This window comes from Dermacentor andersoni, chromosome 2 (assembly GCF_023375885.2).
Source record: "Dermacentor andersoni chromosome 2, qqDerAnde1_hic_scaffold, whole genome shotgun sequence".
Lineage (NCBI taxonomy): Eukaryota > Metazoa > Arthropoda > Arachnida > Ixodida > Ixodidae > Dermacentor > Dermacentor andersoni.
The window spans coordinates 116,723,314-116,740,837 of record NC_092815.1 but is presented as its reverse complement, the minus strand read 5'-3'; positions in this window follow the sequence as shown (position 1 = coordinate 116,740,837).

Genomic DNA, 17,524 nt, shown 5'->3' with positions numbered 1-17,524 from the left:
GTGCGCATTTGTTGGCGTTGGCATTTGTTCTTCACAGTTACATGAAATTATGTCATCGATTGTGGATGTGAAACGATCAAACTGCGGTCGCTGCATTGCACATATAACGACATCACTAAGTAAACCTTATATATTTTGTTGGATTATTACGAGTACCTGCACGTTTAGCTGCTCGAAGAAAAGCCGCCAGTACTTATCACTAGACTCAGTTGGTTTTACGCAGTGTAGATTCATGTAATTCCACTACTTTTCAGTACTAGATGTAGTAAAATCGTCATGCTAACAGTAACTGATAAATCAAAATTGCACGTATCCATTGCATACAGTCACATGTTCATGTGCAGCATACGACAACATGCAGATACACTATTAACCGAACCATCAGTATATCTGATTGTACATAAGGGAAGCCAATATTTTTCACGTATCTAAAGAGCTGGCACTGGCTCTGCGCATTCGAACAATTGCACCATCTTCCTGTTAGCTTCCTAGTGCTTATTGCCAAAGAAATAATTATGGACACGTGGCGGGGGAGGGGTGAGCCGGAGTAGTAATTTTGCATCGGTATGACTTTAATGATTTATGTCATCTTTTCTGAGAAGCCTCACAAAGCAATTAGTCACACAAATGGACATGTGGAAAGCGATAAATGTCTAGAGGAATCGACGTGGGAATGTAACTGATAAATCATTTCTTAATAGCTGCATGGAACGTTTCCACAAACGGATGTAACAACCAGGATAATAGCAAGCTTTCAAATACGAAACTATTATACATAGATGATTAATGCAATGCTGAATTATGGTTCGCCGCATGTCTCGAGAAAATGTTGCTATGCCATGTTGGATACGCTGCGTTTATTTCTGATAACCGAAGTTTAACGCTAGGGATGTGCAAAATCTGAAAATTTAACATAACAAATTGAATATTGCACTGTTTGATTCGGTCTGCGAGTTGAATATTCGGCATACGAATGTTTCTTTAATAGCTTTCGAATGGAATAAATCCTATAGTGTGCACAATCAAACAAAATTTTGTAGAAATCGCGATAACTTATATCCTGGTGACTACTGACGACATAAAATGCCAGAAGTAACGTAGTCGAGCCCGCTATACATCACTCATGGAGCCCTACTTTTCCTTCTATATCATGATAATTGGCGCTTTGCAAAGAACTCCAGTCTAAACAATTTGCTATTTACACAACCCTTGATAAAAGCATTAAGCTTGCTCAATTTTTGTATGGAGACTACATGGGAGACTATCTCCTTTACAAATAGTGCATCGTCAAAAGTGCAGTCGCCTGCAATATGATCTCAAACACCAATCCCGTTGTCGAAGGGGCTCCAAGACTGCGCGGCTGCGCCGACATACGAAAAAATGCAGACCTCAACGTTGTTCCAATTGGTCGTGTTTATTACGCCAATATTTCGTTCGTCAGCCACCGTGCCTTCATGGAGCCCCTTCCACCAGGAGACCGGTGTTGCAGCTCACGTTTGCACGTGTCTGTACAACATCGTCGACCGGTTACTTGTGTAGTGTCGTTACCCGCGCTTCAGTGAGACACGCAGAGCCCGGCTCTTTCTCACGCAGGCTTCACAGAAATCTCCCTTCTTTCACCACTGCTGTTTGTCCTACGGGCACCCTGTTTGAGCGTGCATAGCGTGTACTATTTCTTCAATGCTCTTCCGTATAATATCAGTCGAAGGAGATAGCAAAAAGAGAGAAACCGCGTATGTACATGCTGAATCCGACTTAACTTAGATGAGAATGACCTCACTCGATCACGTAAACGTGCGCCGACATCTACACAAGCCGGCACTTCACTCTCGTAAAACACACACACACGCACACACACACACACGCGCACGCACACAGACGCACACACACGCACACACACACCACACACACGCACACACACCACACCACACACACACACACACACACACACGCACACACGCACACACGCACACGCACACACACACACACGCACACACACACACACGCACACACGCACACACACACACACGCACACACGCACACGCACACACGCACACACACACACACACACGCACACACACACACACGCACACACACACACACACACACACACACACACACACACACACACGCACACACACACACACACGCACACACACACACGCACACACGCACACACACACACACACACACACACACTTGTGTCCTTGCGTGAATAATAGGCGCGAAGATACGATGTGTTAATTCTTGACGCCTACGGTTGACAGTGTCCTTCGGGTGCGCTCGCGCGTTGACCTCTTGTCGCAAACATTTCGTCGCTCGCACATGGTGTTCACCAAGGGGCGCCCCGCGGCTCAGATACAAGGAAGCATGAAACCTCCGGGTGAGTTTGAACGCCACTTGCGATATGCAGGTCACACACAAGCTACTGATACGCAGCAGGGGATCTGTCTTACAGACGGGCCTTGCTGATTGTGGACCGAGAACGTAACGACAGGCAACCGCAGATTCTGATGGCGGGATTATTTGCCTTAGCCGGCGGCACGAGCGAGTTGTGGCGATCCAGACACGGAACGCACAGCGACTGCGCGCTCAGGCTGCTAGTTGGTGCACAAATTATGCCGTCGCTAAAACGAAAACGAGCGTACACGTATACAACCGCTTTGGCGCGCACCTGGTGTCATCAGGATGTAGGGTCGAGCAAGCGCTGCAAAAACGCGCATTAGCATCGCTATGCCGCGTGAAGCAGTGCCTCGAATACGGAGCAGTGCAGGACTGACAAACGAGGGCCCTGCGGTGATCTGGAACGCGACTGGAAGGCCGCCAGTAAGGAATAGTTAATCCGTGTTGTTTGTTCGCAGACACAGGTCTTTCATTTCGGAACAAGACGGAATATGAAGATAACCGCTCGGCAAAAATACGTGTTTACGATGCATCACCCTAGACAGAATGCGAATTCTGATGCAAAAAAGAAAATAAACGCACGGCGAAGAACACTCGGCTCTCGTGGCGTACGAGTTTAAGCAACAGAAAATTGCAGGAAAAAGACAACCCACTTGGTAGCGTGCGCACCTGCAATCTGCCTTGAGGCCGAAATTAATTCAACAATCGCTTGTAAAACTAGAGCAAAGTAGGCTGAACAGTGAAAATGCACCATATCAGGTGGCAAGAAGCTCGAACGTGGAAAGACAAAGGACAATGCATGATTGCATTTTCAGGAACATGGGAAGTGTCATGCTGGATAGGGCGGTTGAGCACTACACTGGCCATAGTCCGGAAAATGCAAATCTGTATTGCGTGGTAAGTGAAGCTATAGCAGCACTGAACTTGGTTGCGAGCGATGTGATTCGTGAACACCGATAGCTGATATGTTTTCGCCGATTACAGAATTCACGTATCTGTCCTTTGCGAAACAGCTATAGGTTTCCGCTGCAGATACCCCTTCCCCATCTCTTTGCAATTAGTACGCTGCCCACCATCCTGCATTAGCCTGCCCGAACTTTATCAGGTATTTATTCGAAGACGTTGAGTGTTGGCCAACAATATCTTTAAAGTCCAGGTTGTCAGCTATGTAACGCACAGCACTTTCAAGTAACAGATAGACGTTTTTATTAGTGCATGAAGCAGAAGAAGGGGAACCGAGTGGTCCGGTTTTCGTAAGCTATAAACACATAAAGCCGGCAGACAATGACAACTAGGAAAGCATAGGAGGCATTAATTGTTTTGTGACGGAGAAGAACCATCGGTCAGCGAGGCGCATGACCAGCGTTTACGTATGGGGCTGGTTCTGGCTGCTCGCAGGGTAAAACCTCAACACCAAGAGTTTGACCTCTGCCTTCTTGCGTACCTTGAGAATTAACACATTGACAGTTAGTTTAATTGAAATGTCGGAATTATACACAAATTAAAATGAAAGTGGTCGAAAAAAGTTCACCGACGATTACGATAATCACTGACGTGAAATTTGAGCGCACCTGTATATCTGTTTTCATTTTGCGATATATTGGCTGGCGTGGACAATCTGTCTCGTGCGGCACGTTGCAAATGGAGCGAAGTGTGACCCGACTCTCTCGCTTATCGTAGCGCGTGGACGTAATTCACAACAACCGCCGCAGACAGACCTCCGCTCATGCAGCACTCATATGCACCGACGAGGCGCGCTACTCTGGCGCGATCTCGTATAGCCACCGCCACCGCAAAGCCCGACGTGCGCGGCACTACACTTTTCTTCTCACGCTTTCGCCATACCCTCCTTCCCCTCTTTCCGCTTGATGCTTCGTCTGCACCCTCCTCCTCATGCTCTCTTCGCTATCCCCGCCTTCACCTCCAGCTGTGACCCACCTTCGCTTTTATGCTTCGGTGTGCTCGTTAGCTCGGTTACGAGGTAGAATGCCGATGCTCACCGCAGGAACGGGCGCCTAAGAGCTGCGCTCTAAAAACAACTTACCGTAGGTAGGATAGGAACCCACGTCCTTGCATTACACGTGCGATGCTCCTACCGATTCAACTACCGTGGCGCCGTCCTCCCACCCAGTTTCTTGGGTATTTATGTATGTAAACTAGAGTTAACCGCCGGAGTGCTAGCCAGTGCCACCACCGACGGCATTTGTGGCGTATGCAGAACATATTTCCTGCCGCAAGGGGTCACGTGGGACCCAAAACTTGGCAGAGGGCAACTGACCAATAAACCCTCATATTCTTCATTAAGGCATTAATGCGTGCTTGATGGCGCGGCAATGCCTCATCGATGCAAAAACTTATCATTTAACACGGTACACAGCGCTTGCGGCTTGGCAGCGCTAGTTCGTCGGCGTGCACCTGAAGCGGAGATCAGCTCGTACTTCAGTGGCATCGTGTGTAACACATACGCGAACTTACTACTACAAGCCCTCTTAGTCGTTGTCTTTTGCGAAGAGCTTCTACTTTGTCGACTAGTATTATTGCCATAGCAATCATAATGATGCTAAAGGCACGTTCGTGTCGTTGCCGTTGGCGCTGCTGTCGCCGTGCTGTCGCTGCATCGACGCGCATGCGCTGCCCTCGCGTGGAGGTTTAGATCTCCATAGACGCGCAGTGAGTTTCGCTGGAAAATATGCGAAGGCACGCGAATACACTGTCACGCTTCGCTCGATCGGCTCTGCCGGAGCTATGAAAGCATTGGAATGGAAAGTTTGGCGAGTCAATACGGCAATATAACCTTGTTGCTGCACGATATGACGCAGACGAGATACAGACCTCGTCCTTTGTGTCTCGTCTACATCTTGGTCCTTTCGCACTGCAACAAAATTATGTTACCATGAAAGCATTCTGGTTTCCGCGGTTGGCAAGCTTGTTTTGTGCTTACACATTAGCCTTCTGGCGAAGCAGCTGTGTGCATAAGCGTGTTGCATACTCGGGTCTGAGCAGAACAGACATTTAATGTACATCTAAATCTATATCCGTTTTCCTTCGGTCTCGTCGCCTGCGCCGACGAGGTTCGACGCCTACAGCGCCGCTGACGGCGGTTCCCTTCACCTAGGCTTCTTGAAACGCCTTCAGCATAACGATGAACATTGTTATCTTTTTCCATGGCGCCCCCTATGGTGATACTGCCAATTTTTGATGCTGTGAATTTTCTTCGGGAACGAGAATGGGGCAGATAAGTACACAGATCTCTCTGCCTTTTTTTTTTTCTTGCATCCGCATCTAAGTCTATTCTAAAGTGATGCTTAGAAGGCTGTTAATAGGCAAGACTAAGGCAGCAGGCTCATTCCATGCAGTAGCTCCTTAGTTGGCATGGGAGGTTACATTTTGACACATACGTTATAATGATGTCCCGTTAAAAATATATATAAGCGCTGCGCGCACTGCAAGATATTTGTTTGGTATAGCTTCATTGTGTTTGAATAGAAAGAGTATAATTAGGGCACCAAAATGAGGTAGCGCTCCTTCATCCATTATTCTTTCAGCTGATAGTTTTGGGCAGTCCATCAATGTTTAATTTTGTACCATAGACGCGCTAAGTGGCATGTCTTTTGTAGCCAAATCGATGAAGCCTCACCCGTGCACTACCTCCAGAAAGAAAACAAGACGGATGCACCATGAAGCACGAAGGCTTTGCTGCTTACAGCTGCTCTCATACACTTGTGTTCATCTGCTTAATGGTTAAAGTTCCTGAGTCTTGCGCAGCAGAAACAGATCCACACCCTATCGTGATTATATTTTTGCCCATACAAATTTTGTATTTTCACACATGCTGGAGCCTTTAGTTAAAGGTGGCTCTGTCTCTCACAGCGAAATAGTTGAGTGTGACTAGATGCGGTGGAGAACTTCCAGGGTAACACCTCTGCTATAAACGTCCGCCCGAAATGTCCGAACCATTGAAACTAGCGCAAAAAATCTATAGAGGTTGTTAGACATGTCAGGGGTGATGTGCGGGTAAAAAAAGAAAATATGATTAAATTCGACGCGTTGTGCGAAACAGCAAAATTTCGCTATATGCTTTTTGTGGCTGTATGGGGTATTAAACAGCCAATTTATTCGTGAGTGTAACTTATGTAACGCTTAAACCTCGTATCAAGTATCATGTGCGGCCGCAGAAAAGTATGTGGCAGTGCAAGAGTCGAGTTTTCGCCCTCACACTACCCACATGGACAGAAAGAAGTGCGAAAGTGTCAGCAGGAAATGCCGACACTTGCTTGCCTGCCCGAGTGCGAACGCCTTTGCTTCGCTAAACGGTCTCCAGCTCTCAATCGACGTCGCATGGTCAAGCTACACTACTCGGGCGATCCGCTTATGTAGTCGCCACGTGCATCTGTGTTTCGCATCTGTGTTTGCAGAAGTGCGGTCGCGCGGACGTCCGCACCGGTTCACACGAGGGCATAGCGGCGGGCGAATCGGGTGTACCAATCCGGTGTACCTTGTGGGGATTTGGGGAATTCGACGCGCCATTGCGCGGGCGCATTTCACCCATGTCTGCAATCCTTTTTGCCACGTCGTCCTTGCTCCGAACCAGTTTTGGCGGTGGCGCTCCACTTGCGGTGGTTCGCGGTGAGGGCGGAGCTAGTGACGTCACGGAGCGGCCCCTAGTGGCTACTGCCGTGACGGTAGCGACTCTCTTGCTCCTTGGGACAGCGCCCGGTACGTACATGCTTCCTCTCGTCCGCCGACACCTTTGTGACTAGGACTGAGCTCACGCACGGTGCCTTTGCCCGTGCGGGGAGCGCGTACCTCGTGTTGTTCCTATCCCGACGCTAAGCCGAAGAACGGGTGCCTAGTGCTCGCGCGAGGTCGTACCACGCCGAGCCGCACTCATCGGAGGCCGAAGCCGAAGGAGATTGCCCGAGCTCTCCCGAGTTGACCCATCGGTTATCGCGAGAGCGAGTAGCATAGCCGCCGGGACTTTTCCTAGCGGCGCGTCCCAGCTTGAGCCTGTGCTCTCGCAGCGACGTGCTACAGGCGCCCCTAACTGTATTTTTCGCCCTTGGTGCGGGAACCCTTTGGTTCCCCGCCGTCCCGGGACCGGGCGTTCGTGCAGTGTTGGGTGCCGTTGGAGACAATAAACGGTTTCCGTCAATTTAGGGCAATACTGTGTTCTTGCGTGCGTCGCTCGGTAGCCCCTCGTGGCCTGAGCTCGCGCGCAGCGGCGCTAGAGGCTGACGGCTGACGCGGCCCTGTGGCTCGCTAAGCGCGAACCCGCGGTGGTCGGTACTCCTGTGAGACGTTAAGACCCCACACTGGCGCCCAACGCGGATTCAAAGGCTCATTAAGTCTGTGCTTAGCCGAGTCAGTACGCCTTTGCATATTGTACTCGCCGCGTTATGTCTGCTAGGCCTAGTGACCTTTGTCATTTGTTAGGTGACTTTTGCCCTTTGTTACCGCGAGCAGACGCCGCGTTGCTCGATAACGGGGCCAGTGCTCCCCTTGAGCAGCGAACTTATGCACCCTCACCTGTCGCAGCCCCCTGTGGGGACGACAACACGAGGCGCTACGTACCAGCTCCCATTGGAGCAGTAGCGTTGTTTGGGAACGGGGCCAGAGCCCTCCCCGAACAGTGCACACCAGCACATTCGTCTGCCACGATTCCCTTCGGAATGCAAGGCAGTGCGATGTCGCAGCGCTCTCGATCGGCTCCCTGTGGAGTTTACGGAGCGCAGCACGGAAACGGGGCCTTAGCCCTCTCCGACGTTTGCCCGCTGGCTGCTCCTCAAATGAGCAGCCAAAACCAGTGGCCTGCCACGGCCCCCTGTGGGGATTACGATGCTGCAGCCACGAATTTCGCTCACTCGTCTCCCTTTGGAGTGCATTCGGTAGTGCCCAGTGGCGCAACCTTCGAGCGCGCACCTGTTTTGTCGACGCTGGCTGCAAGCGGCCTAAGCAATTCACGTATAGCTGCCTCAAGTGGCGGCTGTGAACGACAGCAGGCGCACCCCGCTAGGAGCCCGTTTTGCTCTGGGGCTGGCGGCGCCACGGCCGGTATCCCTGTGGAAACCGCGCCGCTGATCGAGCTGGAGGACTGTTCACCCTTGCTCGACCGCGCCGCTAACGCGCCAACGGTTCCCTTTGGAGCAGGCGCAGAGACGCTGTTGCGAAACGCCGCCGAAATGATTCAGTCACTCTCGGGGGCAGTTAAGGCGCTTTCGGCTGTACCAAAATGCGCGCACCCCGCTGTACGGTTGGCAGTCCCGACTTACAGCGGATACGGTGACCTGCTCAGTGCCAGGGATTATTGTGACTCCCTGGTACGCTACCAGATGGCAAATCGTTTGGAGGATCAGGAGGTGCTGGAACGCGTCGTTCCCGTAGCACTTACTGACACGGCGGCTAGGTGGTACCGGCTTTCCGGATACCGTGCAACAACCCTCGAGGAGTTCCGCGTGGCATTCCTGCGCGAATTCCTACCCGCTGACTACCAGAGTAGGATGCGGCGAGAGCTTGAGCTACGTACACAAGCTCCTGACGAGTCGCTTCAGGAGTACGTACGCGCGATGCAAGACCTGTTCTTAGTCGCCGAGCCCAAAGCTTCGAACGAGGAACGCGTCGAACGGGTGATCAGGCAGGCACATCCGACCTTTTCGGCGTACCTGCGCGGCGGCCGCTTCCGAGATTTAGAAGAATTGGCCGCCGAGGCAAAGCGCATTCAAGGCGACATTCTCGCCGCGCGAGCCTATCGCCCACCGCCGCCCGCCAGCGAGGCCCTTGAGCCACGCTGCGCGTGGGGAGGGCCTGTGCCCCTCCCCCAACGGCAACAACCCGGCCAAGCTGCCTTTGCGGCTACAAGCGGGTGTGCATGGAGCTGAGCGCGCGCGCTCTAGATCCCTACACGTACGGGAGGTGGGCAGCCTGTGCTGCACCACCGCCCGAAATGCATGCGCAGGGACGCACTTCGACCCAACGCATCGCAGATGCGGACACTCGTGACAACAGGCCCTTTGGTCATGCAGCGAGTCGACCCCGGCAGGGAGCTGAGGCCGCTCCGCCTCGGGAAAGGTACCGCGGCGGAGTGCGCTGTTTTCGCTGCCAACAACGAGGGCATATAGCAAGGGACTGCACCGCGCCCAGGCCTCCTGCGAGGTCGGGAAACGGGAGCGCGGGTCGCTCGTGAAGGCACGAGTGACCGAAACCTTGCTTGTCCCCTCGGCGTACCGAGCAGGTTGTGTTGCTGGGGCGCACGCGCCCTTTATTCCGGTGACCATTGTCGGCCGCGAATTTCCTGTGCTGTTGGACACAGGCGCAAGCGCTTCGTTGTTCGGCGAACAGGTGTTATCCCACTTGCAGAAGCACTCAGTGCGCTTGCGGGATTGCCGAACGACATTCAATCTTGCGAAAGGCGTGGCCCATTCGGCGGGCGCCGCAAGGCTGACTGTCAGGTGGGGAGAGCGAATGAGACGCACGCGTTTGGTTCATCTCCCCGGGCTCAGTGTTCCGGTGATTCTCGGAAGGGACTTTCTCCTTAAAACCGGAATCATTGTGGACATTGCGAATGGCGGCTATCGCGACGGACCGTTTACGTTGCTAAAGCCGTTCATCAGCCCGCCGGCGTCCGATCTTGCCTGTGCAGATGGGGCGTCGGAAACGTGCCGCGCGCCGAGTTCGGGGGCAAGCCCTCGAGCTGTGCGCTCGCCTGCTAAGACTCCCCTTTGGGAACGAGAGGCACGGCACGAACCGCGTCGCGCGCAGAATTCGGGGGCAGGCCCCTGCGCTATGCGCTTGTCGACTCAAAGTCCCCATAGGGATCGAGCGACACGGCACGAAGGGGCACCACATTCTCTGGCCGCCTGTGCGGTTCATTTGGATGATACACAGAAGGCTCGTTTGTCGGCACTGTTATGCCAGCACGAAGAGCTCTTCACCGATCAACCTGGCTGTACCGATTTGGCGAGCCACGCGATCGAAACTGGAGACGCGCTTCCTTTGAAGTGTAACCCCCGGCCCGTCAGCCTAGCCAAGAGGCAGGTGATCGACGGCTTGCTGGACGAGATGCTATCGGCCGACATTATCCGCCGCTCGTACAGCGCCTGGGCGTCTCCAATTGTGTTGGTGCCTAAGAAAGATGGCAGTCATCGCCTGTGCGTAGACTACCGCCGTCTGAACGGAGTGACTCGTAAGGATGCCTATCCGCTCCCCACGATTAACTCCATCGTAGGAACCTTGGGCAGTGCGAGGTACTTTACTACGCTGGATGCCTCCAAAGGTTACCTACAGGTCCGGATGGATCAGCGTGACCGGTGCAAGACCGCGTTCACGTCCCACAGAGGGTTATTTGAGTTTACTCGTATGCCCTTTGGTCTATGCAACGGTCCTGCGACCTTTCAGAGACTCATGGACCGCGTCCTCGGGGAAGCAAAGTGGTCATACTGCATGTGCTACCTCGACGACATCGTGATTTATTCACGAACCTTCGAAGAACACTTGGCCCATGTTGCCGATGTGCTCGAGAGGGTGAGGGCCGCCGGGATGACTTTGAATCCTGCAAAAGCCCAACTAGCGCAAACCCGAGTTCAGTTACTGGGGTTTACGCTGGGCGGAGGCTCCATTGAGCCGGACCGGGAGAAACTTCGGGCAATCCTCGATTTCCCCGCGCCCAAGGACGTACGTGGCCTTCGCCGCTTTTTGGGAATGGCCAACTTTTACCGGTCATTCATTCCGTCCTGTGCCCGAGTGCAGGCACCCTTGAGCAAGCTCTTGGGTAAGTCGGCCGCGTGGCAGTGGGGACCTGAGCAGCAGCAGGCCTTTCGCCAACTGTCTAGCGCCATTGCGGAGACAGCGCAGCTCAGACTCCCCGACCTGACCAGACCGTTCGTTGTCCAGACCGACGCGAGCGATCTGGGTTTAGGAGCAGTCCTCCTACAGGAATACGATGGTGTGTTGCAGCCGTTGGCCTTTGCCAGCCGCTCCTTGATTCCGGCAGAGAGGAATTATTCCGTGACCGAGAAGGAGTGCCTCGCTATCGTGTTTGCACTACGTAAGTTCGATGTTTACCTTGATGGTACGAAATTCGTAGTGCAGACGGACCACAGTGCGCTCAGTTGGCTGATGCGGCTCCGTGAGCCTGCGGGCCGGCTGGCGCGCTGGGCTCTCCTGATACAGCATTATGACTTTTCAGTGCAGTATCGAAAGGGGAGCACCAACGTGGTAGCTGACGCGCTATCCCGTGCCCCATTGTGCACCAAGAGCATTCCTCCAGGTGTTACAGCCACTGCCGGTGCCTTTGCGCCAGCAAGCGTCGGGGGCGAAACGAGCGCAGAGAGAGGCGAGTCCGCAAGCGGGCAAACCTGTCATTCCGCTCTCCAGGCAAGCAGCGCGCCGCAAAACGAGCGAGCGGGGGAGCTTCTCGAAAGCGAACCCACGACGCCGTTGGCTGCAGTCCTGAGTGGGGGCGAGACCGGACTCCCCTTTGGGAGAATTGGAATCGCATTCAGCAGGCAAGAGCTACTGAAGGCCCAGCAAATTGATCCGTTTTGTCGCGGAGTGAGCGACGGTCTCAGGGAGACGGAGCGCCGAGACGCTGCTGGTAGTGCGGCGGGCGCAGGGGGACCGGAACCAGCGTGTGTCGCTGGGTCCCCCGCGGATTCATATTTGCTGGATCACGATGGGCTCCTGCTGAAATACATAGCCACCGATGACGAGGCTGTGAACCCGTTTAAGGTGGTTATCCCCAAGAGTCTGAGAAGCGCACTGTTGCGATCATCTCATGACGAACCCTTGGCCGGTCATTTGAGTGGCTCCAAAGTTTTTGCGAAACTAAGCCAAACTGTGACCTGGCCTGGCATAAAGCGTGACATTTTTCGCTATTGCCGTTCCTGCCATGTCTGTCAAACGGTGAAATCAAGGGGTGGCAAGCCGCCCGGGTTGATGAAACCAATTGACAGTGAGCGTCCGTGGCAAGTGGCCACCTGCGATCTTATGGGGCCTTTCCCCAGGAGTAAGCAGGGGTTCACACACCTGATGGTAGTCGTCGATCATTTTTCGAAGTGGGTGGAATTGTTTCCGCTTCGAAAAGTGACCGCGCGAGCGGTGCTGGAGAGGCTACAGGAAGTTTTTTGTCGGTTCGGCTTTCCGAAAAGACTAATTACGGACAACGCATCCTATTTCACTGCTCGGGTGTTTGGTGCTACGTGCCGTTCCCTGGGAATTAATCACTGCACCACGTCGCCCTACCATCCCCAGTCCAATTTGACGGAGAGGGTCAATAGAACCCTCAAACCAATGTTGGCGGCCTTTGCCGTGAGTCAAAAGGATTGGGCAGACCACTTGAGTGAGCTCGCGTTCGCAATCCGAACCGCCGAGAATCGCTCGACTGGTTTCTCTCCCGCTTTCCTCAATTTTGGAAGGGAGCTGGCAAATCCGGTGACCAGTGTCATTCAATGTCAGCTCGGGGATGAGGAGACGCCGGCAGGCTGTTCTGCGTACGCTTCAGCACTTCGGGACAGGCTTTGTCGGGCTCTCTGTAGAGCAAGGCAGAGTTTTACTTCGGCCAGGGCCCAGCAGAAGGCTCAGTACGACCGGAAGCATCGCCATCTTTCATTTAAGGTAGGTGATTTAGTCCTGAAGCGCAACCACGCTCTTAGCGACGCGAGCAAGGGGTTCTCAGCCTCGCTCGCTCCTAAGTGGCTTGGTCCGTACCGAGTAGAGAAAGTTTGGTCTCCGCTCGCGTACTTGCTGAAGGATTCCCCTTCGGGAAAACTCAGCCGTGCCCATATCGCCGACCTGAAAGCCTTTGCGTCGCGGTCCGACGAGCTCGCGCCGGTGCCCAGTGGCACCACGCGCAAGCAACAGGGCACACCCGGCGCGAAGGACCGCATTCGGACCACGCACCGGTACAACCTGAGGAAACGGTCACCGGTGTGATATCGCGCCTGACGGCGGACTCTTTCCGCCACCGAAGGCCCTCAGTAATATTGCTTAGCCTCAGTGGGTTAGCTTCTTTGCGGCCAGTGCACGAAAAGAAGCTGGCCCCAGCCCAGCTTTCTGCTAATGTTGTTAGCAGTGTGTTGTAGCATTGTGCATTTTATTTTTATTTTTATTTTTGGGTACGCGTGCTGAGTGTAATTATTGTGTTAATGTTTTAAGTGTACAGTTGTATAGTTCAATTTTTTTGTAACTTGTAACTTGTTTTCTTCTGTGTTTTTTTTTTCTCTCATCTCGTTTTCGTTTTTTTTTTACCTTTTTCTTTTGCCAAGAAGGGGGTCATGTCGTGTCGTGTGTAATTGGCGTGTCGTGCAGCGCGGGGGTGACAATGGTCACGTTGCCTCGTTGGTGCGGGGGAGAGGGAAGCTTCGACCCTGGATCTGCGCGGCGCGTTGTGAAGAACGGGCGGCATGGCGGACGTTGAGGAGTGATGCGTGGTACCACGAGGAGAGTGTGCGCGTGCGTGTGTGTGTGCGTGCGTGCGTGGAGGCCGTTGCTCGTTGCCGCACCAACTCCATCGGATCGCCGCGGATACCGATGGTGGACGGGACCCTATGACATCACGCCAGGAGCTCGGCTCTCTGCAGTCGCCGACGCCGTGCGAACGCCCTGCAACCGCCGCTGTGGCTGCTCATCCATCCTGCATACGGCGGCGTGCCAGCTGACCTGGCAGTGTCCTGCCCCGTCCACCTGGAGTTCGGGACCACCACCACCACGAAAGCGGCACTCATCGGGCTCGCCGGCAACTTCGACGGAACAACGGTGAGCCCGTTCCTGCGTTAACGTGGCCTGCAATCAGGCCTACGCTCGCAGCTCCCGCGACTTCGGCCACCGCCCTAGCCACAGAACTATACGCGCCGCGTTCTCTTCGCACCCCTGGACATTGCCCCGCGCTAGCAGCAGACTCTTTTGTTAATATTTCTTCCCCCCTTCGCGGCGTCATTTTCTTGTATTTTAGAGTGTATGATCTTTTATTTATTATTTTTCCATTATCATTGTATGTATGTTTTTTTTTTTTTGTACGCATAGTGCTTGCTGGGCTGAGGTAGCAATTAGCTAGTGCATGAAAGGCTCAGTTGTCTTTGGTGCATTAGCCCCTACCAGCTTCTTCGCCAGACTGGTAGGGGGGCAATTAAGGAGAGGAGGATGTGGGGATTTGGGGAATTCGACGCGCCATTGCGCGGGCGCATTTCACCCATGTCTGCAATCCTTTTTGCCACGTCGTCCTTGCTCCGAACCAGTTTTGGCGGTGGCGCTCCACTTGCGGTGGTTCGCGGTGAGGGCGGAGCTAGTGACGTCACGGAGCGGCCCCTGGTGGCTACTGCCGTGACGGTAGCGACCCTCTTGCTCCTTGGGACAGCGCCCGGTACGTACATGCTTCCTCTCGTCCGCCGACACCTTTGTGACTAGGACTGAGCTCACGCACGGTGCCTTTGCCCGTGCGGGGAGCGCGTACCTCGTGTTGTTCCTATCCCGACGCTAAGCCGAAGAACGGGTGCCTAGTGCTCGCGCGAGGTCGTACCACGCCGAGCCGCACTCATCGGAGGCCGAAGCCGAAGGAGATTGCCCGAGCTCTCCCGAGTTGACCCATCGGTTATCGCGAGAGCGAGTAGCATAGCCGCCGGGACTTTTCCTAGCGGCGCGTCCCAGCTTGAGCCTGTGCTCTCGCAGCGACGTGCTACAGGCGCCCCTAATGCCCCAACCACTGGCACGCGCTGGAAAGCTTCGGCGCGCGCCGAAGGGTCAAATGCGTCAAAGCGTCGGTCGGGAACTCGCTGAAGCGGAACGTCGCGCAGCGATTATGTCTACTGCCGATGCTAGAAGTTTGCCGGCGCGCGGCGAAGCTGCGCCGGCGTGCACCAATGGGAGGCTGCGACGCCTCGCAGGCGTCAACCAATCGGAGGCTGCGGAGCCTCTGGCTGCTAGGACTGTAATGGCCGACCGTGCGGAGACGCCGGCACCAACGATCGTCCGAGTGTTTTGGACGCACGACGCGCGCGACAGTGTTCCTGAAAGACAGTGTTGTAAAAGTAGGCCGACAACGACACGATCAACCGACCGACGACCGTAGGTTGTGGCAGTGCGACGTGGATCCGAAGCGACTTCGAACGACGCCGACTACCCACTGGGTTCCGCCGGGCTCGGTACGATCGTCTGCTAAAACAGCCAAGCGAATCACGATTGCCGCAACGTCTGTGCTTGTTGTATGTGCATTTTGTTGTGCTCAAAACGAATGGAAACACGTTTACGAGCTCCGAAGTCTGGATAATCAACACTCGCCTATCGCCGATGTTGTTTACGTTACGCGTAGGCCTAGCGCGTCCATCGAGTTCGTAACTGGCGAGTGAACGAACTCACCTGAGAAATCTGTCGAAGGAAATGAATTTTCAGGTCCGTTTGGTGCTGCAGTGATTTAAAATATGGCACTCTTGACTTCGTGTGACCTGTGATGTGGTGAATGAACCGTGTGGAAGTTGGGTTGGTCAACCGCGGCGTGTTTCGTGTGGTGTCGGTTGACTCAAGTTTAACGGGCAAGCTCTGCGCTGTTTCCAGTGGTAAAGATAACTCCCGAAAGTGAACTACACTAGTAGCCGAACTATTGGAAGTACTTACATAATCAGCCGCGCCGCCTGTTTCAGATGACATTGCGCTCTTTTATTCGGCATGTGAATCCAGTTCAGTACAAGTTCACTGTACTCATTCACTCACTTCTTTCAAGTGCGACCGTCTTTTGGGCTAGTTGGGGATAAATCGCTCGTGTAGCAATCAAGAACACTGACGCACTGAAGCATACGTGGCAACGCAGTCATATTTGAGTCAGTGTGTCGTTATAGTTCAGCACTGCAAAAAGAAATTATCTGTTTGCAACGTGTGCCCTGTGTGCAGTGCATAGCAGGACCTGCATCATGCAAGACCTATGCATGTAGCAGCGTATACCATGACTGCTTCGATGCCCGCTTCAGAAGCAGCAAGTACTGAGTCAATGAAACTGTAATTGAATTTTTATCTCACTTTTTGCTTATGGAAAGTGTAGATGGTGTGAGTGCATTGTGGGGAAGGTGAAAAGGTGTCATCAGTGTTTTGTGCAGTCAGTATGCTTAAACTGCTGGAATCCCTTCAGCCTCTACTAAAATGTTTCTTGCTGCGATACTATAAATTGTAGTCAGGACAAAGATGTACTCAAAACCAAGTTATTAATGCATCTGCCCAGAATGTGTTTGATTAACAAGTTAACGCTTCCACAACAACAATATGCCGATGAACAGCATATGTGCTTACAATAAATACATTCCGTAAAGGTGAACGGCTGGGCCTACAATATCAAACTTTGTAGTAGCACCGTAAAAAGTGCTGCCATGCGTATCAGCCACAACGAAACTGCTGCACGTCCAACCTTCTTCCTTGGAGGCACTTCTATAAAGACTGTTCGGGCCCTTCTCATTCTGGGTGTAGCATTTAGCTGTTCTCTCAAATTTTCCACATATGTCACCAGCACTGTATGTAAGCACCGGCCCTTTCTTGGGTTTATGTCCCGTGTGTCCCTTCCCGATGACCTAAGGTTTTCCGAGCACTCTACACTTCTATCATTCTGTCACGACTTGAGTACTGCTCATCAGTATAGTTCCCGTACCAAACTCGCGAGGCTACAAAACTTCAGCTTGTTTTGTGCCGGACAATACGCACCCTTTACTCCCGTCTTTTCGGTTGTCACAAGCTCATGCCAGCCTTCGAGGATTGCCTCAAACCCCTCAAGTAGCACACCCTGCAATACCAACGCAACATTGCACTAGTCTATACTGCAGGGTGTTTGACGTCTCTCTAAACAGCACTAATCTTTTTTCACTTCATCTGAACAAGTGGTCAGCACAGCCTGAGCCCTCATCACGCCTGTATGGCCCGACACCACAACTCATGATTATATCTGGCATGCAGAGCTTTCTCTCCACCCCCCTGGCGATTTGGATTCTCCTTCCTTGGAACCAGACTTCATTGGCACTCCTGCGTGTTGTGCACCTGTCGAGTGTGTGCGTGTGTGCTGTGCTGTGTTATTGAGCAAGTGTGTGTGCACGTGGAGGGGAAGGAAGTGTCTTCTGCATCCTGCAAATTCCTGCTTTAGATGGCTGGTTATCAGATT